The sequence below is a fragment of the Hemitrygon akajei genome, chromosome 7, assembly GCF_048418815.1.
Source record: "Hemitrygon akajei chromosome 7, sHemAka1.3, whole genome shotgun sequence".
Classification (NCBI taxonomy): Eukaryota; Metazoa; Chordata; class Chondrichthyes; order Myliobatiformes; family Dasyatidae; genus Hemitrygon; species Hemitrygon akajei.
This window is the reverse complement of record NC_133130.1, coordinates 69,213,986-69,240,313: the sequence shown is the minus strand read 5'-3', so window position 1 is coordinate 69,240,313 and position 26,328 is coordinate 69,213,986. Positions and strand designations below refer to the sequence as shown.

Sequence of the window (26,328 nt, the reverse complement as noted above, 5' to 3'; positions counted from 1 at the left end):
TGAATGAACACAGAACGTTGACTGGGACTGGACACAGAACCTTGACTGGGACTGGACACAGAACCTTGACTGAACACAAAACCTTGACTGGACACAGAACCTTGACTGGGACTGGACACAGAACCTTGACTGGACACAGAAGCTTGAATGAACACAACGTTGACTGAACACAGAACGTTGACTGGACACAGAACGTTGACTGGACACAGAACGTTGACTGAACACAGAACGTTGACTGGACACAGAATATTGACTGAACACAAAACCTTGACTGGACACAGAACCTTGACTGGACACAGAACCTTGACTGGGACTGGACACAGAACCTTGACTGGGACTGGACACAGAACCTTGAATGAACACAGAACGTTGACTGAACACAGAACGTTGACTGGACACAGAACGTTGACTGGACACAGAACGTTGACTGAACACAGAACCTTGACTGAACACAAAACCTTGACTGGACACAGAATATTGACTGAACACAAAACCTTGACTGGACACAGAATATTGACTGAACACAAAACCTTGACTGGACACAGAACCTTGACTGGACACAGAACCTTGACTGGGCACAGAACCTTGACTGGTCACAGAACCTTGACTGGACACAAAACCTTGACTGAACACAGAACCTTGACTGGGCACAGAACCTTGACTGGTCACAGAACCTTGACTGGACACAAAACCTTGGCTGAACACAAAACCTTGACTGAACACAAAACCTTGACTGGACACAGAACCTTAACTGGACACAGAACCTTGAATGAACACAGAACATTGACTGGGACTGGACACAGAACCTTGACTGGGACTGGACACAGAACCTTGACTGGACACAGAACCTTGACTGAACACAGAACCTTGACTGGGACTGGACACAGAACCTTGACTGAATACAAAACCTTGACTGGACACAGAACCTTGACTGGGACTGGACACAGAACCTTGACTGTGACTGGACACAGAACCTTGACTGGGACTGGACACAGAACCTTGACTGAACACAAAACCTTGACTGGACACAGAACCTTGACTGGGACTGGACACAGAACCTTGACTGGACACAGAACCTTGAATGAACACAGAACGTTGACTGAACACAGAACGTTGACTGGACACAGAACGTTGACTGGACACAGAACGTTGACTGAACACAGAACGTTGACTGGACACAGAATATTGACTGAACACAAAACCTTGACTGGACACAGAACCTTGACTGGACACAGAACCTTGACTGGGACTGGACACAGAACCTTGACTGGACACAGAACCTTGAATGAACACAGAACGTTGACTGGGACTGGACACAGAACCTTGACTGGGACTGGACACAGAACCTTGACTGAACACAAAACCTTGACTGGACACAGAACCTTGACTGGGACTGGACACAGAACCTTGACTGGACACAGAAGCTTGAATGAACACAACGTTGACTGAACACAGAACGTTGACTGGACACAGAACGTTGACTGGACACAGAACGTTGACTGAACACAGAACGTTGACTGGACACAGAATATTGACTGAACACAAAACCTTGACTGGACACAGAACCTTGACTGGACACAGAACCTTGACTGGGACTGGACACAGAACCTTGACTGGGACTGGACACAGAACCTTGAATGAACACAGAACGTTGACTGAACACAGAACGTTGACTGGACACAGAACGTTGACTGGACACAGAACGTTGACTGAACACAGAACCTTGACTGAACACAAAACCTTGACTGGACACAGAATATTGACTGAACACAAAACCTTGACTGGACACAGAATATTGACTGAACACAAAACCTTGACTGGACACAGAACCTTGACTGGACACAGAACTTTAACTGAACACAAAACCTTGACTGGACACAGAACCTTGACTGGACACAGAACCTTGACTGAACACAGAACCTTGACTGAACACAGAACGTTGACTGGACACAGAACGTTGACTGGACACAGAACCTTGACTGGGACTGGACACAGAACCTTGACAGGACACAGAACCTTGACAGGACACAGAACCTTGACAGGACACAGAACCTTGACTGGACACAGAACGTTGACTGAACACAGAACCTTGACTGAACACAGAACCTTGAATGAACACAGAACCTTGACTGGACACAGAACCATGACTGAACACAAAACCTTGCCTGAACACAAAACCTTGACTGAACACAAAACCTTGACTGGACACAGAACCTTGACTGGGCACAGAACCTTGACAGGACACAAAACATTGACTGAACACAAAACCTTGACTGAACACAAAACCTTGACTGAACACAGAACCTTAACTGGACACAGATCCTTGACTGAACACAAAACCTTGACTGGGACTGGACACAGAACCTTGACTGGGACTGGACACAGAACCTTGACTGGGACTGGACACAGAACCTTGACTGGACACAGAAACTTGACTGAACACAGAACCTTGACTGGGACTGGTCACAGAACCTTGACTGATCACAAAACCTTGACTGGACACAGAACCTTGACTGGGACTGGACACAGAACCTTGACTGGGACTGGACACCGAACCTTGACTGAACACAAAACCTTGACTGGACACAGAACCTTGACTGGGACTGGACACAGAACCTTGACTGGACACAGAACCTTGAATGAACACAGAACGTTGACTGAACACAGAACGTTGACTGGACACAGAACGTTGACTGGACACAGAACCTTGACTGAACACAGAACGTTGACTGGACACAGAACGTTGACTGAACACAAAACCTTGACTGGACACAGAACCTTGACTGGGACTGGACACAGAACCTTGACTGGACACAGAACCTTGAATGAACACAGAACGTTGACTGAACACAGAACGTTGACTGGACACAGAACGTTGACTGGACACAGAACGTTGACTGAACACAGAACGTTGACTGGACACAGAATATTGACTGAACACAAAACCTTGACTGGACACAGAACCTTGACTGGACACAGAACCTTGACTGGGACTGGACACAGAACCTTGACTGGACACAGAACCTTGAATGAACACAGAACGTTGACTGGGACTGGACACAGAACCTTGACTGGGACTGGACACAGAACCTTGACTGAACACAAAACCTTGACTGGACACAGAACCTTGACTGGGACTGGACACAGAACCTTGACTGGACACAGAACCTTGAATGAACACAGAACGTTGACTGAACACAGAACGTTGACTGGACACAGAACGTTGACTGAACACAAAACCTTGACTGAACACAAAACCTTGACTGGACACAGAACCTTGACTGAAAACAGAACATTGACTGGACACAGAATGTTGACTGGACACAGAACGTTGACTGGACACAGAACGTTGACTGGACACAGAACCTTGACTGGGACTGGACACAGAACCTTGACTGAACACAGAACCTTGACTGAACACAGAACCTTGACTGGACACAGAACCTTGACTGAACACAGAACCTTGACTGAACACAGAACCTTGACTGGACACAGAACCTTGACTGGACACAAAACCTTGACTGGGCACAGAACCTTGACTGGGACTGGACACAGAACCTTGACTGGGACTGGACACAGAACCTTGACTGAACACAGAACCTTGACTGAACACAGAACCTTGACTGGACACAGAACCTTGACTGGACACAAAACCTTGACTGGGCACAGAACCTTGACTGGGACTGGACACAGAACCTTGACTGGGACTGGACACAGAACCTTGACTGAACACAAAACCTTGACTGAACACAAAACCTTGACTGGACACAGAACCTTGACTGAACACAAAACCTTGACTGGACACAGAACCTTGACTGGGCACAGAACCTTGACTGGTCACAGAACCTTGACTGGACACAAAACCTTGACTGGACACAGAACCTTAACTGGACACAGAACCTTGAATGAACACAGAACATTGACTGGGACTGGACACAGAACCTTGACTGGGACTGGACACAGAACCTTGACTGGACACAGAACCTTGACTGAACACAGAACCTTGACTGGGACTGGACACAGAACCTTGACTGAATACAAAACCTTGACTGGACACAGAACCTTGACTGGGACTGGACACAGAACCTTGACTGTGACTGGACACAGAACCTTGACTGGGACTGGACACAGAACCTTGACTGAACACAAAACCTTGACTGGACACAGAACCTTGACTGGGACTGGACACAGAACCTTGACTGGACACAGAACCTTGAATGAACACAGAACGTTGACTGAACACAGAACGTTGACTGGACACAGAACGTTGACTGGACACAGAACGTTGACTGAACACAGAACGTTGACTGGACACAGAATATTGACTGAACACAAAACCTTGACTGGACACAGAACCTTGACTGGACACAGAACCTTGACTGGGACTGGACACAGAACCTTGACTGGACACAGAACCTTGAATGAACACAGAACGTTGACTGGGACTGGACACAGAACCTTGACTGGGACTGGACACAGAACCTTGACTGAACACAAAACCTTGACTGGACACAGAACCTTGACTGGGACTGGACACAGAACCTTGACTGGACACAGAAGCTTGAATGAACACAACGTTGACTGAACACAGAACGTTGACTGGACACAGAACGTTGACTGGACACAGAACGTTGACTGAACACAGAACGTTGACTGGACACAGAATATTGACTGAACACAAAACCTTGACTGGACACAGAACCTTGACTGGACACAGAACCTTGACTGGGACTGGACACAGAACCTTGACTGGGACTGGACACAGAACCTTGAATGAACACAGAACGTTGACTGAACACAGAACGTTGACTGGACACAGAACGTTGACTGGACACAGAACGTTGACTGAACACAGAACCTTGACTGAACACAAAACCTTGACTGGACACAGAATATTGACTGAACACAAAACCTTGACTGGACACAGAATATTGACTGAACACAAAACCTTGACTGGACACAGAACCTTGACTGGACACAGAACCTTGACTGGGCACAGAACCTTGACTGGTCACAGAACCTTGACTGGACACAAAACCTTGACTGAACACAGAACCTTGACTGGGCACAGAACCTTGACTGGTCACAGAACCTTGACTGGACACAAAACCTTGGCTGAACACAAAACCTTGACTGAACACAAAACCTTGACTGGACACAGAACCTTAACTGGACACAGAACCTTGAATGAACACAGAACATTGACTGGGACTGGACACAGAACCTTGACTGGGACTGGACACAGAACCTTGACTGGACACAGAACCTTGACTGAACACAGAACCTTGACTGGGACTGGACACAGAACCTTGACTGAATACAAAACCTTGACTGGACACAGAAACTTGACTGGGACTGGACACAGAACCTTGACTGTGACTGGACACAGAACCTTGACTGGGACTGGACACAGAACCTTGACTGAACACAAAACCTTGACTGGACACAGAACCTTGACTGGGACTGGACACAGAACCTTGACTGGACACAGAACCTTGAATGAACACAGAACGTTGACTGAACACAGAACGTTGACTGGACACAGAACGTTGACTGGACACAGAACGTTGACTGAACACAGAACGTTGACTGGACACAGAATATTGACTGAACACAAAACCTTGACTGGACACAGAACCTTGACTGGACACAGAACCTTGACTGGGACTGGACACAGAACCTTGACTGGACACAGAACCTTGAATGAACACAGAACGTTGACTGGGACTGGACACAGAACCTTGACTGGGACTGGACACAGAACCTTGACTGAACACAAAACCTTGACTGGACACAGAACCTTGACTGGGACTGGACACAGAACCTTGACTGGACACAGAAGCTTGAATGAACACAACGTTGACTGAACACAGAACGTTGACTGGACACAGAACGTTGACTGGACACAGAACGTTGACTGAACACAGAACGTTGACTGGACACAGAATATTGACTGAACACAAAACCTTGACTGGACACAGAACCTTGACTGGACACAGAACCTTGACTGGGACTGGACACAGAACCTTGACTGGGACTGGACACAGAACCTTGAATGAACACAGAACGTTGACTGAACACAGAACGTTGACTGGACACAGAACGTTGACTGGACACAGAACGTTGACTGAACACAGAACCTTGACTGAACACAAAACCTTGACTGGACACAGAATATTGACTGAACACAAAACCTTGACTGGACACAGAATATTGACTGAACACAAAACCTTGACTGGACACAGAACCTTGACTGGACACAGAACTTTAACTGAACACAAAACCTTGACTGGACACAGAACCTTGACTGGACACAGAACCTTGACTGAACACAGAACCTTGACTGAACACAGAACGTTGACTGGACACAGAACGTTGACTGGACACAGAACCTTGACTGGGACTGGACACAGAACCTTGACAGGACACAGAACCTTGACAGGACACAGAACCTTGACAGGACACAGAACCTTGACTGGACACAGAACGTTGACTGAACACAGAACCTTGACTGAACACAGAACCTTGAATGAACACAGAACCTTGACTGGACACAGAACCATGACTGAACACAAAACCTTGCCTGAACACAAAACCTTGACTGAACACAAAACCTTGACTGGACACAGAACCTTGACTGGGCACAGAACCTTGACAGGACACAAAACATTGACTGAACACAAAACCTTGACTGAACACAAAACCTTGACTGAACACAGAACCTTAACTGGACACAGATCCTTGACTGAACACAAAACCTTGACTGGGACTGGACACAGAACCTTGACTGGGACTGGACACAGAACCTTGACTGGGACTGGACACAGAACCTTGACTGGACACAGAAACTTGACTGAACACAGAACCTTGACTGGGACTGGTCACAGAACCTTGACTGATCACAAAACCTTGACTGGACACAGAACCTTGACTGGGACTGGACACAGAACCTTGACTGGGACTGGACACCGAACCTTGACTGAACACAAAACCTTGACTGGACACAGAACCTTGACTGGGACTGGACACAGAACCTTGACTGGACACAGAACCTTGAATGAACACAGAACGTTGACTGAACACAGAACGTTGACTGGACACAGAACGTTGACTGGACACAGAACCTTGACTGAACACAGAACGTTGACTGGACACAGAACGTTGACTGAACACAAAACCTTGACTGGACACAGAACCTTGACTGGGACTGGACACAGAACCTTGACTGGACACAGAACCTTGAATGAACACAGAACGTTGACTGAACACAGAACGTTGACTGGACACAGAACGTTGACTGGACACAGAACGTTGACTGAACACAGAACGTTGACTGGACACAGAATATTGACTGAACACAAAACCTTGACTGGACACAGAACCTTGACTGGACACAGAACCTTGACTGGGACTGGACACAGAACCTTGACTGGACACAGAACCTTGAATGAACACAGAACGTTGACTGGGACTGGACACAGAACCTTGACTGGGACTGGACACAGAACCTTGACTGAACACAAAACCTTGACTGGACACAGAACCTTGACTGGGACTGGACACAGAACCTTGACTGGACACAGAACCTTGAATGAACACAGAACGTTGACTGAACACAGAACGTTGACTGGACACAGAACGTTGACTGGACACAGAACGTTGACTGAACACAGAACGTTGACTGGACACAGAATATTGACTGAACACAAAACCTTGACTGGACACAGAACCTTGACTGGACACAGAACCTTGACTGGGACTGGACACAGAACCTTGACTGAATACAAAACCTTGACTGGACACAGAACCTTGACTGGGACTGGACACAGAACCTTGACTGGGACTGGACACAGAACCTTGACTGAACACAAAACCTTGACTGGACACAGAACCTTGACTGGGACTGGACACAGAACCTTGACTGGACACAGAACCTTGAATGAACACAGAACGTTGACTGAACACAGAACGTTGACTGGACACAGAACGTTGACTGGACACAGAACGTTGACTGAACACAGAACGTTGACTGGACACAGAATATTGACTGAACACAAAACCTTGACTGGACACAGCACCTTGACTGGACACAGAACCTTGACTGGGACTGGACACAGAACCTTGACTGGGACTGGACACAGAACCTTGAATGAACACAGAACGTTGACTGAACACAGAACGTTGACTGGACACAGAACGTTGACTGGACACAGAACGTTGACTGAACACAGAACCTTGACTGAACACAAAACCTTGACTGGACACAGAATATTGACTGAACACAAAACCTTGACTGGACACAGAATATTGACTGAACACAAAACCTTGACTGGACACAGAACCTTGACTGGACACAGAACTTTAACTGAACACAAAACCTTGACTGGACACAGAACCTTGACTGGACACAGAACCTTGACTGAACACAGAACCTTGACTGAACACAGAACGTTGACTGGACACAGAACGTTGACTGGACACAGAACCTTGACTGGGACTGGACACAGAACCTTGACAGGACACAGAACCTTGACAGGACACAGAACCTTGACAGGACACAGAACCTTGACTGGACACAGAACGTTGACTGAACACAGAACCTTGACTGAACACAGAACCTTGAATGAACACAGAACCTTGACTGGACACAGAACCATGACTGAACACAAAACCTTGCCTGAACACAAAACCTTGACTGAACACAAAACCTTGACTGGACACAGAACCTTGACTGGGCACAGAACCTTGACAGGACACAAAACATTGACTGAACACAAAACCTTGACTGAACACAAAACCTTGACTGAACACAGAACCTTAACTGGACACAGATCCTTGACTGAACACAAAACCTTGACTGGGACTGGACACAGAACCTTGACTGGGACTGGACACAGAACCTTGACTGGGACTGGACACAGAACCTTGACTGGACACAGAAACTTGACTGAACACAGAACCTTGACTGGGACTGGTCACAGAACCTTGACTGATCACAAAACCTTGACTGGACACAGAACCTTGACTGGGACTGGACACAGAACCTTGACTGGGACTGGACACCGAACCTTGACTGAACACAAAACCTTGACTGGACACAGAACCTTGACTGGGACTGGACACAGAACCTTGACTGGACACAGAACCTTGAATGAACACAGAACGTTGACTGAACACAGAACGTTGACTGGACACAGAACGTTGACTGGACACAGAACCTTGACTGAACACAGAACGTTGACTGAACACAAAACCTTGACTGGACACAGAACCTTGACTGGGACTGGACACAGAACCTTGACTGGGACTGGACACAGAACCTTGACTGGGACTGGACACAGAACCTTGACTGGGACTGGACACAGAACCTTGACTGAACACAGAACCTTGACTGGACACAGAACCTTGACTGAACACAGAACCTTGACTGAACACAGAACCTTGACTGAACACAGAACCTTGACTGGACACAGAACCTTGACTGGACACAAAACCTTGACTGGGCACAGAACCTTGACTGGGACTGGACACAGAACCTTGACTGGGACTGGACACAGAACCTTGACTGAACACAAAACCTTGACTGAACACAAAACCTTGACTGGACACAGAACCTTGACTGGACACAGAACCTTGACTGAACACAGAACCTTGACTGAACACAAAACCTTGACTGGACACAGAACCCTGACTGGGCACAGAACCTTGACTGGTCACAGAACCTTGACTGGACACAAAACCTTGGCTGAACACAAAACCTTGACTGAACACAAAACCTTGACTGGACACAAAAGCTTGAATGAACACAGAACATTGACTGGGACTGGACACAGAACCTTGACTGGGACTGGACACAGAACCTTGACTGGACACAGAACCGTGACTGAACAGAGAACCTTGACTGGGACTGGACACAGAACCTTGACTGAATACAAAACCTTGACTGGACACAGAACCTTGACTGGGACTGGACACAGAACCTTGACTGGGACTGGACACAGAACCTTGACTGAACACAAAACCTTGACTGGACACAGAACCTTGACTGGGACTGGACACAGAACCTTGACTGGACACAGAACCTTGAATGAACACAGAACGTTGACTGAACACAGAACGTTGACTGGACACAGAACGTTGACTGGACACAGAACCTTGACTGAACACAGAACGTTGACTGGACACAGAATGTTGACTGAACACAAAACCTTGACTGGACACAGAACCTTGACTGGACACAGAACCTTGACTGAACACAGAACCTTGACTGGACACAGAACCTTGACTGGGCACAGAACCTTGACAGGACACAAAACATTGACTGAACACAAAACCTTGACTGAACACAAAACCTTGACTGAACACAGAACCTTAACTGGACACAGATCCTTGACTGAACACAAAACCTTGACTGGGACTGGACACAGAACCTTGACTGGGACTGGACACAGAACCTTGACTGGGACTGGACACAGAACCTTGACTGGACACAGAAACTTGACTGAACACAGAACCTTGACTGGGACTGGTCACAGAACCTTGACTGATCACAAAACCTTGACTGGACACAGAACCTTGACTGGGACTGGACACAGAACCTTGACTGGGACTGGACACCGAACCTTGACTGAACACAAAACCTTGACTGGACACAGAACCTTGACTGGGACTGGACACAGAACCTTGACTGGACACAGAACCTTGAATGAACACAGAACGTTGACTGAACACAGAACGTTGACTGGACACAGAACGTTGACTGGACACAGAACCTTGACTGAACACAGAACGTTGACTGAACACAAAACCTTGACTGGACACAGAACCTTGACTGGGACTGGACACAGAACCTTGACTGGGACTGGACACAGAACCTTGACTGGGACTGGACACAGAACCTTGACTGGGACTGGACACAGAACCTTGACTGAACACAGAACCTTGACTGGACACAGAACCTTGACTGAACACAGAACCTTGACTGAACACAGAACCTTGACTGAACACAGAACCTTGACTGGACACAGAACCTTGACTGGACACAAAACCTTGACTGGGCACAGAACCTTGACTGGGACTGGACACAGAACCTTGACTGGGACTGGACACAGAACCTTGACTGAACACAAAACCTTGACTGAACACAAAACCTTGACTGGACACAGAACCTTGACTGGACACAGAACCTTGACTGAACACAGAACCTTGACTGAACACAAAACCTTGACTGGACACAGAACCCTGACTGGGCACAGAACCTTGACTGGTCACAGAACCTTGACTGGACACAAAACCTTGGCTGAACACAAAACCTTGACTGAACACAAAACCTTGACTGGACACAAAAGCTTGAATGAACACAGAACATTGACTGGGACTGGACACAGAACCTTGACTGGGACTGGACACAGAACCTTGACTGGACACAGAACCGTGACTGAACAGAGAACCTTGACTGGGACTGGACACAGAACCTTGACTGAATACAAAACCTTGACTGGACACAGAACCTTGACTGGGACTGGACACAGAACCTTGACTGGGACTGGACACAGAACCTTGACTGAACACAAAACCTTGACTGGACACAGAACCTTGACTGGGACTGGACACAGAACCTTGACTGGACACAGAACCTTGAATGAACACAGAACGTTGACTGAACACAGAACGTTGACTGGACACAGAACGTTGACTGGACACAGAACCTTGACTGAACACAGAACGTTGACTGGACACAGAATGTTGACTGAACACAAAACCTTGACTGGACACAGAACCTTGACTGGACACAGAACCTTGACTGGACACAGAATCTTGACTGGACACAAAACCTTGACTGGACACAGAACCTTGACTGGACACAGAACCTTGAATGAACACAGAACCTTGACTGAACACAGAACGTTGGCTGGACACAGAACGTTGACTGGACACAGAACCTTGACTGGGACTGGACACAGAACCTTGACTGGACACAGAACCTTGACAGGACACAGAACCTTGACTGGACACAGAACCTTGACAGGACACAGAACCTTGACTGGACACAGAACGTTGACTGAACACAGAACCTTGACTGAACACAGAACCTTGAATGAACACAGAACCTTGACTGGACACAGAACCATGACTGGACACAAAACCTTGGCTGAACACAAAACCTTGACTGAACACAAAACCTTGACTGGACACAGAACCTTGACTGGGCACAGAACCTTGACAGGACACAAAACCTTGACTGAACACAAAACCTTGACTGAACACAAAACCTTGACTGAACACAGAACCTTAACTGGACACAGATCCTTGACTGAACACAAAACCTTGACTCGGACTGGACACAGAACCTTGACTTGGACTGGACACAGAACCTTGACTGGACACAGAACCTTGACTGAACACAGAACCTTGACTGGGACTGGTCACAGAACCTTGACTGAACACAAAACCTTGACTGGACACAGAACCTTGACTGGGACTGGACACAGAACCTTGACTGGGACTGGACACCGAACCTTGACTGAACACAAAACCTTGACTGGACACAGAACCTTGACTGGGACTGGACACAGAACCTTGACTGGACACAGAACCTTGAATTAACACAGAACGTTGACTGAACACAGAACGTTGACTGGACACAGAACGTTGACTGGACACAGAACCTTGACTGAACACAGAACGTTGACTGGACACAGAACGTTGACTGAACACAAAACCTTGACTGGACACAGAACCTTGACTGGACACAGAACCTTGACTGAACACAAAACCTTGACTGGACACAGAACCTTGACTGGACACAGAACCTTGAATGAACACAGAACCTTGACTGAACACAGAACGTTGACTGGACACAGAACCTTGACAGGACACAGAACCTTGACTGGACACAGAACGTTGACTGGACACAGAACCTTGACTGGGACTGGACACAGAACCTTGACAGGACACAGAACCTTGACTGGACACAGAACGTTGACTGAACACAGAACCTTGACTGAACACAGAACCTTGAATGAACACAGAACCTTGACTGAACACAGAACCTTGACTGGACACAAAACCTTGACTGGGCAAGAACCTTGACTGGACACAGAACCTTGACTGGACACAGAACGTTGACTGAACACAGAACCTTGAATGAACACAGAACCTTGACTGGACACAGAACCTTGACTGGACACAAAACCTTGACTGGGCACAGAACCTTGACTGGGACTGGACACAGAACCTTGACTGGGACTGGACACAGAACCTTGACTGAACACAAAACCTTGACTGAACACAAAACCTTGACTGGACACAGAACCTTGACTGAACACAAAACCTTGACTGGACACAGAACCTTGACTGGGCACAGAACCTTGACTGGTCACAGAACCTTGACTGGACACAAAACCTTGGCTGAACACAAAACCTTGACTGAACACAAAACCTTGACTGGACACAGAACCTTAACTGGACACAGAACCTTGAATGAACACAGAACATTGACTGGGACTGGACACAGAACCTTGACTGGGACTGGACACAGAACCTTGACAGGACACAGAACCTTGACTGAACACAGAACCTTGACTGGGACTGGACACAGAACCTTGACTGAATACAAAACCTTGACTGGACACAGAACCTTGACTGGGACTGGACACAGAACCTTGACTGTGACTGGACACAGAACCTTGACTGGGACTGGACACAGAACCTTGACTGAACACAAAACCTTGACTGGACACAGAACCTTGACTGGGACTGGACACAGAACCTTGACTGGACACAGAACCTTGAATGAACACAGAACGTTGACTGAACACAGAACGTTGACTGGACACAGAACGTTGACTGGACACAGAACGTTGACTGAACACAGAACGTTGACTGGACACAGAATATTGACTGAACACAAAACCTTGACTGGACACAGAACCTTGACTGGACACAGAACCTTGACTGGGACTGGACACAGAACCTTGACTGGACACAGAACCTTGAATGAACACAGAACGTTGACTGGGACTGGACACAGAACCTTGACTGGGACTGGACACAGAACCTTGACTGAACACAAAACCTTGACTGGACACAGAACCTTGACTGGGACTGGACACAGAACCTTGACTGGACACAGAAGCTTGAATGAACACAACATTGACTGAACACAGAACGTTGACTGGACACAGAACGTTGACTGGACACAGAACGTTGACTGAACACAGAACGTTGACTGGACACAGAATATTGACTGAACACAAAACCTTGACTGGACACAGAACCTTGACTGGACACAGAACCTTGACTGGGACTGGACACAGAACCTTGACTGGGACTGGACACAGAACCTTGAATGAACACAGAACGTTGACTGAACACAGAACGTTGACTGGACACAGAACGTTGACTGGACACAGAACGTTGACTGAACACAGAACCTTGACTGAACACAAAACCTTGACTGGACACAGAATATTGACTGAACACAAAACCTTGACTGGACACAGAATATTGACTGAACACAAAACCTTGACTGGACACAGACCCTTGACTGGACACAGAACTTTAACTGAACACAAAACCTTGACTGGACACAGAACCTTGACTGGACACAGAACCTTGACTGAACACAGAACCTTGACTGAACACAGAACGTTGACTGGACACAGAACGTTGACTGGACACAGAACCTTGACTGGGACTGGACACAGAACCTTGACAGGACACAGAACCTTGACAGGACACAGAACCTTGACAGGACACAGAACCTTGACTGGACACAGAACGTTGACTGAACACAGAACCTTGACTGAACACAGAACCTTGAATGAACACAGAACCTTGACTGGACACAGAACCATGACTGAACACAAAACCTTGCCTGAACACAAAACCTTGACTGAACACAAAACCTTGACTGGACACAGAACCTTGACTGGGCACAGAACCTTGACAGGACACAAAACATTGACTGAACACAAAACCTTGACTGAACACAAAACCTTGACTGAACACAGAACCTTAACTGGACACAGATCCTTGACTGAACACAAAACCTTGACTGGGACTGGACACAGAACCTTGACTGGGACTGGACACAGAACCTTGACTGGACACAGAAACTTGACTGAACACAGAACCTTGACTGGGACTGGTCACAGAACCTTGACTGATCACAAAACCTTGACTGGACACAGAACCTTGACTGGGACTGGACACAGAACCTTGACTGGGACTGGACACCGAACCTTGACTGAACACAAAACCTTGACTGGACACAGAACCTTGACTGGGACTGGACACAGAACCTTGACTGGACACAGAACCTTGAATGAACACAGAACGTTGACTGAACACAGAACGTTGACTGGACACAGAACGTTGACTGGACACAGAACCTTGACTGAACACAGAACGTTGACTGGACACAGAACGTTGACTGAACACAAAACCTTGACTGGACACAGAACCTTGACTGGGACTGGACACAGAACCTTGACTGGACACAGAACCTTGAATGAACACAGAACGTTGACTGAACACAGAACGTTGACTGGACACAGAACGTTGACTGGACACAGAACGTTGACTGAACACAGAACGTTGACTGGACACAGAATATTGACTGAACACAAAACCTTGACTGGACACAGAACCTTGACTGGACACAGAACCTTGACTGGGACTGGACACAGAACCTTGACTGGACACAGAACCTTGAATGAACACAGAACGTTGACTGGGACTGGACACAGAACCTTGACTGGGACTGGACACAGAACCTTGACTGAACAAAAAACCTTGACTGGACACAGAACCTTGACTGGGACTGGACACAGAACCTTGACTGGACACAGAACCTTGAATGAACACAGAACGTTGACTGAACACAGAACGTTGACTGGACACAGAACGTTGACTGGACACAGAACGTTGACTGAACACAGAACGTTGACTGGACACAGAATATTGACTGAACACAAAACCTTGACTGGACACAGAACCTTGACTGGACACAGAACCTTGACTGGGACTGGACACAGAACCTTGACTGAATACAAAACCTTGACTGGACACAGAACCTTGACTGGGACTGGACACAGAACCTTGACTGGGACTGGACACAGAACCTTGACTGAACACAAAACCTTGACTGGACACAGAACCTTGACTGGGACTGGACACAGAACCTTGACTGGACACAGAACCTTGAATGAACACAGAACGTTGACTGAACACAGAACGTTGACTGGACACAGAACGTTGACTGGACACAGAACGTTGACTGAACACAGAACGTTGACTGGACACAGAATATTGACTGAACACAAAACCTTGACTGGACACAGAACCTTGACTGGACACAGAACCTTGACTGGGACTGGACACAGAACCTTGACTGGGACTGGACACAGAACCTTGAATGAACACAGAACGTTGACTGAACACAGAACGTTGACTGGACACAGAACGTTGACTGGACACAGAACGTTGACTGAACACAGAACCTTGACTGAACACAAAACCTTGACTGGACAGAGAATATTGACTGAACACAAAACCTTGACTGGACACAGAATATTGACTGAACACAAAACCTTGACTGGACACAGAACCTTGACTGGACACAGAACTTTAACTGAACACAAAACCTTGACTGGACACAGAACCTTGACTGGACACAGAACCTTGACTGAACACAGAACCTTGACTGCACACAGAACGTTGACTGGACACAGAACGTTGACTGGACACAGAACCTTGACTGGGACTGGACACAGAACCTTGACAGGACACAGAACCTTGACAGGACACAGAACCTTGACAGGACACAGAACCTTGACTGGACACAGAACGTTGACTGAACACAGAACCTTGACTGAACACAGAACCTTGAATGAACACAGAACCTTGACTGGACACAGAACCATGACTGAACACAAAACCTTGCCTGAACACAAAACCTTGACTGAACACAAAACCTTGACTGGACACAGAACCTTGACTGGGCACAGAACCTTGACAGGACACAAAACATTGACTGAACACAAAACCTTGACTGAACACAAAACCTTGACTGAACACAGAACCTTAACTGGACACAGATCCTTGACTGAACACAAAACCTTGACTGGGACTGGACACAGAACCTTGACTGGGACTGGACACAGAACCTTGACTGGGACTGGACACAGAACCTTGACTGGACACAGAAACTTGACTGAACACAGAACCTTGACTGGGACTGGTCACAGAACCTTGACTGATCACAAAACCTTGACTGGACACAGAACCTTGACTGGGACTGGACACAGAACCTTGACTGGGACTGGACACCGAACCTTGACTGAACACAAAACCTTGACTGGACACAGAACCTTGACTGGGACTGGACACAGAACCTTGACTGGACACAGAACCTTGAATGAACACAGAACGTTGACTGAACACAGAACGTTGACTGGACACAGAACGTTGACTGGACACAGAACCTTGACTGAACACAGAACGTTGACTGAACACAAAACCTTGACTGGACACAGAACCTTGACTGGGACTGGACACAGAACCTTGACTGGGACTGGACACAGAACCTTGACTGGGACTGGACACAGAACCTTGACTGGGACTGGACACAGAACCTTGACTGAACACAGAACCTTGACTGGACACAGAACCTTGACTGAACACAGAACCTTGACTGAACACAGAACCTTGACTGGACACAAAACCTTGACTGGGCACAGAACCTTGACTGGGACTGGACACAGAACCTTGACTGGGACTGGACACAGAACCTTGACTGAACACAAAACCTTGACTGAACACAAAACCTTGACTGGACACAGAACCTTGACTGGACACAGAACCTTGACTGAACACAGAACCTTGACTGAACACAAAACCTTGACTGGACACAGAACCCTGACTGGGCACAGAACCTTGACTGGTCACAGAACCTTGACTGGACACAAAACCTTGGCTGAACACAAAACCTTGACTGAACACAAAACCTTGACTGGACACAAAAGCTTGAATGAACACAGAACATTGACTGGGACTGGACACAGAACCTTGACTGGGACTGGACACAGAACCTTGACTGGACACAGAACCTTGACTGAACAGAGAACCTTGACTGGGACTGGACACAGAACCTTGACTGAATACAAAACCTTGACTGGACACAGAACCTTGACTGGGACTGGACACAGAACCTTGACTGGGACTGGACACAGAACCTTGACTGAACACAAAACCTTGACTGGACACAGAACCTTGACTGGGACTGGACACAGAACCTTGACTGGACACAGAACCTTGAATGAACACAGAACGTTGACTGAACACAGAACGTTGACTGGACACAGAACGTTGACTGGACACAGAACCTTGACTGAACACAGAACGTTGACTGGACACAGAATGTTGACTGAACACAAAACCTTGACTGGACACAGAACCTTGACTGGACACAGAACCTTGACTGGACACAGAATCTTGACTGGACACAAAACCTTGACTGGACACAGAACCTTGACTGGACACAGAACCTTGAATGAACACAGAACCTTGACTGAACACAGAACGTTGACTGGACACAGAACGTTGACTGGACACAGAACCTTGACTGGGACTGGACACAGAACCTTGACTGGACACAGAACCTTGACAGGACACAGAACCTTGACTGGACACAGAACCTTGACAGGACACAGAACCTTGACTGGACACAGAACGTTGACTGAACACAGAACCTTGACTGAACACAGAACCTTGAATGAACACAGAACCTTGACTGGACACAGAACCATGACTGGACACAAAACCTTGGCTGAACACAAAACCTTGACTGAACACAAAACCTTGACTGGACACAGAACCTTGACTGGGCACAGAACCTTGACAGGACACAAAACCTTGACTGAACACAAAACCTTGACTGAACACAAAACCTTGACTGAACACAGAACCTTAACTGGACACAGATCCTTGACTGAACACAAAACCTTGACTCGGACTGGACACATAACCTTGACTTGGACTGGACACAGAACCTTGACTGGACACAGAACCTTGACTGAACACAGAACCTTGACTGGGACTGGTCACAGAACCTTGACTGAACACAAAACCTTGACTGGACACAGAACCTTGACTGGGACTGGACACAGAACCTTGACTGGGACTGGACACCGAACCTTGACTGAACACAAAACCTTGACTGGACACAGAACCTTGACTGGGACTGGACACAGAACCTTGACTGGACACAGAACCTTGAATGAACACAGAACGTTGACTGAACACAGAACGTTGACTGGACACAGAACGTTGACTGGACACAGAACCTTGACTGAACACAGAACGTTGACTGGACACAGAACGTTGACTGAACACAAAACCTTGACTGGACACAGAACCTTGACTGGACACAGAACCTTGACTGAACACAAAACCTTGACTGGACACAGAACCTTGACTGGACACAGAACCTTGAATGAACACAGAACCTTGACTGAACACAGAACGTTGACTGGACACAGAACCTTGACAGGACACAGAACCTTGACTGGACACAGAACGTTGACTGGACACAGAACCTTGACTGGGACTGGACACAGAACCTTGACAGGACACAGAACCTTGACTGGACACAGAACGTTGACTGAACACAGAACCTTGACTGAACACAGAACCTTGAATGAACACAGAACCTTGACTGAACACAGAACCTTGACTGGACACAAAACCTTGACTGGGCAAGAACCTTGACTGGACACAGAACCTTGACTGGACACAGAACGTTGACTGAACACAGAACCTTGAATGAACACAGAACGTTGACTGGACACAGAACCTTGACTGGACACAGAACCTTGACTGAACACAAAACCTTGACTGAACACAACGTTGACAGGACACAAAACCTTGACTGGGCACAGAACCTTGACTGGGACTGGACACAGAACCTTGACTGGGACTGGACACAGAACCTTGACTGAACACAGAACCTTGACTGAACACAAAACCTTGACTGGACACAGAACCTTGACTGGGACTGGACACAGAACCTTGACTGTGACTGGACACAGAACCTTGACTGGGACTGGACACAGAACCTTGACTGAACACAAAACCTTGACTGGACACAGTACCTTGACTGGGACTGGACACAGAACCTTGAATGAACACAGAACGTTGACTGAACACAGAACGTTGACTGGACACAGAACGTTGACTGGACACAGAACGTTGACTGAACACAGAACGTTGACTGGACACAGAATATTGACTGAACACAAAACCTTGACTGGACACAGAACCTTGACTGGACACAGAACCTTGACTGGGACTGGACACAGAACCTTGACTGGACACAGAACCTTGAATGAACACAGAACGTTGACTGGGACTGGACACAGAACCTTGACTGGGACTGGACACAGAACCTTGACTGAACACAAAACCTTGACTGGACACAGAACCTTGACTGGGACTGGACACAGAACCTTGACTGGACACAGAACCTTGAATGAACACAGAACGTTGACTGAACACAGAACGTTGACTGGACACAGAACGTTGACTGGACACAGAACGTTGACTGAACACAGAACGTTGACCGGACACAGAATATTGACTGAACACAAAACCTTGACTGGACACAGAACCTTGACTGGACACAGAACCTTGACTGGGACTGGACACAGAACCTTGACTGAATACAAAACCTTGACTGGACACAGAACCTTGACTGGGACTGGACACAGAACCTTGACTGGGACTGGACACAGAACCTTGACTGAACACAAAACCTTGACTGGACACAGAACCTTGACTGGGACTGGACACAGAACCTTGACTGGACACAGAACCTTGAATGAACACAGAACGTTGACTGAACACAGAACGTTGACTGGACACAGAACGTTGACTGGACACAGAACGTTGACTGAACACAGAACGTTGACTGGACACAGAATATTGACTGAACACAAAACCTTGACTGGACACAGAACCTTGACTGGACACAGAACCTTGACTGGGACTGGACACAGAACCTTGACTGGACACAGAACCTTGAATGAACACAGAACGTTGACTGAACACAGAACGTTGACTGGACACAGAACGTTGACTGGACACAGAACGTTGACTGAACACAGAACCTTGACTGAACACAAAACCTTGACTGGACACAGAACCTTGACTGGGCACAGAACCTTGACTGGTCACAGAACCTTGACTGGACACAAAACCTTGGCTGAACACAAAACCTTGACTGAACACAAAACCTTGACTGGACACAGAACCTTGACTGGACACAGAACCTTGACTGAACACAAAACCTTGACTGAACACAGAACCTTAACTGGACACAGAACCTTGAATGAACACAGAACATTGACTGGGACTGGACACAGAACCTTGACTGGGACTGGACACAGAACCTTGACTGGACACAGAACCTTGACTGAACACAGAACCTTGACTGGGACTGGACACAGAACCTTGACTGAATACAAAACCTTGACTGGACACAGAACCTTGACTGGGACTGGACACAGAACCTTGACTGGGACTGGACACAGAACCTTGACTAAACACAAAACCTTGACTGGACACAGAACCTTGACTGGGATTGGACACAGAACCTTGACTGGACACAGAACCTTGAATGAACACAGAACGTTGACTGAACACAGAACGTTGACTGGACACAGAACGTTGACTGGACACAGAACGTTGACTGGACACAGAATATTGACTGAACACAAAACCTTGACTGGACACAGAACCTTGACTGGACACAGAACTTTAACTGAACACAAAACCTTGACTGGACACAGAACCTTGACTGGACACAGAACCTTGAATGAACACAGAACCTTGACTGAACACAGAACGTTGACTGGACACAGAACGTTGACTGGACACAGAACCTTGACTGGGACTGGACACAGAACCTTGACTGGACACAGAACCTTGACAGGACACAGAACCTTGACTGGACACAGAACCTTGACAGGACACAGAACCTTGACTGGACACAGAACGTTGACTGAACACAGAACCTTGACTGAACACAGAACCTTGAATGAACACAGAACCTTGACTGGACACAGAACCATGACTGGACACAAAACCTTGGCTGAACACAAAACCTTGACTGAACACAAAACCTTGACTGGACACAGAACCTTGACTGGGCACAGAACCTTGACAGGACACAAAACATTGACTGAACACAAAACCTTGACTGAACACAAAACCTTGACTGAACACAGAACCTTAACTGGACACAGATCCTTGACTGAACACAAAACCTTGACTCGGACTGGACACAGAACCTTGACTGGGACTGGACACAGAACCTTGACTGGGACTGGACACAGAACCTTGACTGGACACAGAACCTTGACTGAACACAGAACCTTGACTGGGACTGGTCACAGAACCTTGACTGATCACAAAACCTTGACTGGACACAGAACCTTGACTGGGACTGGACACAGAACCTTGACTGGGACTGGACACCGAACCTTGACTGAACACAAAACCTTGACTGGACACAGAACCTTGACTGGGACTGGACACAGAACCTTGACTGGACACAGAACCTTGAATGAACACAGAACGTTGACTGAACACAGAACGTTGACTGGACACAGAACGTTGACTGGACACAGAACCTTGACTGAACACAGAACGTTGACTGGACACAGAACGTTGACTGAACACAAAACCTTGACTGGACACAGAACCTTGACTGGGACTGGACACAGAACCTTGACTGGGACTGGACACAGAACCTTGACTGGGACTGGACACAGAACCTTGACTGAACACAGAACCTTGACTGAACACAGAACCTTGACTGGACACAGAACCTTGACTGAACACAGAACCTTGACTGAACACAGAACCTTGACTGGACACAGAACCTTGACTGGACACAAAACCTTGACTGGGCACAGAACCTTGACTGGGACTGGACACAGAACCTTGACTGGGACTGGACACAGAACCTTGACTGAACACAAAACCTTGACTGAACACAAAACCTTGACTGGACACAGAACCTTGACTGAACACAGAACCTTGACTGAACACAAAACCTTGACTGGACACAGAACCTTGACTGGGCACAGAACCTTGACTGGTCACAGAACCTTGACTGGACACAAAACCTTGGCTGAACACAAAACCTTGACTGAACACAAAACCTTGACTGGACACAGAACCTTGAATGAACACAGAACATTGACTGGGACTGGACACAGAACCTTGACTGGGACTGGACACAGAACCTTGACTGGACACAGAACCTTGACTGAACAGAGAACCTTGACTGGGACTGGACACAGAACCTTGACTGAATACAAAACCTTGACTGGACACAGAACCTTGACTGGGACTGGACACAGAACCTTGACTGGGACTGGACACAGAACCTTGACTGAACACAAAACCTTGACTGGACACAGAACCTTGACTGGGACTGGACACAGAACCTTGACTGGACACAGAACCTTGAATGAACACAGAACGTTGACTGAACACAGAATGTTGACTGGACACAGAACGTTGACTGGACACAGAACCTTGACTGAACACAGAACGTTGACTGGACACAGAATGTTGACTGAACACAAAACCTTGACTGGACACAGAACCTTGACTGGACACAGAATCTTGACTGGACACAAAACCTTGACTGGACACAGAACCTTGACTGGACACAGAACCTTGAATGAACACAGAACCTTGACTGAACACAGAACGTTGACTGGACACAGAACGTTGACTGGACACAGAACCTTGACTGGGACTGGACACAGAACCTTGACTGGACACAGAACCTTGACAGGACACAGAACCTTGAATGAACACAGAACGTTGACTGAACACAGAACGTTGACTGGACACAGAACGTTGACTGGACACAGAATATTGACTGAACACAAAACCTTGACTGGACACAGAACCTTGACTGGACACAGAACTTTAACTGAACACAAAACCTTGACTGGACACAGAACCTTGACTGGACACAGAACCTTGACTGAACACAGAACCTTGACTGAACACAGAACGTTGACTGGACACAGAACGTTGACTGGACACAGAACCTTGACTGGGACTGGACACAGAACCTTGACTGGACACAGAACCTTGACAGGACACAGAACCTTGACTGGACACAGAACCTTGACAGGACACAGAACCTTGACTGGACACAGAACGTTGACTGAACACAGAACCTTGACTGAACACAGAACCTTGAATGAACACAGAACCTTGACTGGACACAGAACCATGACTGGACACAAAACCTTGGCTGAACACAAAACCTTGACTGAACACAAAACCTTGACTGGACACAGAACCTTGACTGGGCACAGAACCTTGACAGGACACAAAACATTGACTGAACACAAAACCTTGACTGAACACAAAACCTTGACTGAACACAGAACCTTAACTGGACACAGATCCTTGACTGAACACAAAACCTTGACTCGGACTGGACACAGAACCTTGACTGGGACTGGACACAGAACCTTGACTGGGACTGGACACAGAACCTTGACTGGACACAGAACCTTGACTGAACACAGAACCTTGACTGGGACTGGTCACAGAACCTTGACTGATCACAAAACCTTGACTGGACACAGAACCTTGACTGGGACTGGACACAGAACCTTGACTGGGACTGGACACCGAACCTTGACTGAACACAAAACCTTGACTGGACACAGAACCTTGACTGGGACTGGACACAGAACCTTGACTGGACACAGAACCTTGAATGAACACAGAACGTTGACTGAACACAGAACGTTGACTGGACACAGAACGTTGACTGGACACAGAACCTTGACTGAACACAGAACGTTGACTGGACACAGAACGTTGACTGAACACAAAACCTTGACTGGACACAGAACCTTGACTGGGACTGGACACAGAACCTTGACTGGGACTGGACACAGAACCTTGACTGGGACTGGACACAGAACCTTGACTGAACACAGAACCTTGACTGAACACAGAACCTTGACTGGACACAGAACCTTGACTGAACACAGAACCTTGACTGAACACAGAACCTTGACTGGACACAGAACCTTGACTGGACACAAAACCTTGACTGGGCACAGAACCTTGACTGGGACTGGACACAGAACCTTGACTGGGACTGGACACAGAACCTTGACTGAACACAAAACCTTGACTGAACACAAAACCTTGACTGGACACAGAACCTTGACTGAACACAGAACCTTGACTGAACACAAAACCTTGACTGGACACAGAACCTTGACTGGGCACAGAACCTTGACTGGTCACAGAACCTTGACTGGACACAAAACCTTGGCTGAACACAAAACCTTGACTGAACACAAAACCTTGACTGGACACAGAACCTTGAATGAACACAGAACATTGACTGGGACTGGACACAGAACCTTGACTGGGACTGGACACAGAACCTTGACTGGACACAGAACCTTGACTGAACAGAGAACCTTGACTGGGACTGGACACAGAACCTTGACTGAATACAAAACCTTGACTGGACACAGAACCTTGACTGGGACTGGACACAGAACCTTGACTGGGACTGGACACAGAACCTTGACTGAACACAAAACCTTGACTGGACACAGAACCTTGACTGGGACTGGACACAGAACCTTGACTGGACACAGAACCTTGAATGAACACAGAACGTTGACTGAACACAGAACGTTGACTGGACACAGAACGTTGACTGGACACAGAACCTTGACTGAACACAGAACGTTGACTGGACACAGAATGTTGACTGAACACAAAACCTTGACTGGACACAGAACCTTGACTGGACACAGAATCTTGACTGGACACAAAACCTTGACTGGACACAGAACCTTGACTGGACACAGAACCTTGAATGAACACAGAACCTTGACTGAACACAGAACGTTGACTGGACACAGAACGTTGACTGGACACAGAACCTTGACTGGGACTGGACACAGAACCTTGACTGGACACAGAACCTTGACAGGACACAGAACCTTGACTGGACACAGAACCTTGACAGGACACAGAACCTTGACTGGACACAGAACGTTGACTGAACACAGAACCTTGACTGAACACAGAACCTTGAATGAACACAGAACCTTGACTGGACACAGAACCATGACTGGACACAAAACCTTGGCTGAACACAAAACCTTGACTGAACACAAAACCTTGACTGGACACAGAACCTTGACTGGGCACAGAACCTTGACAGGACACAAAACCTTGACTGAACACAAAACCTTG

The 26,328-nt window shown here is 47.3% G+C and overlaps 1 long non-coding RNA gene across 1 annotated transcript in view; it reads left to right on the top strand.

Moving 5' to 3' along the window:
• Positions 1-26,328, top strand: part of LOC140730007 (uncharacterized) — a 100,104-nt gene that overhangs the window by 57,020 nt on the left and 16,756 nt on the right. The gene's annotated exons all lie outside the window — the stretch shown is intronic.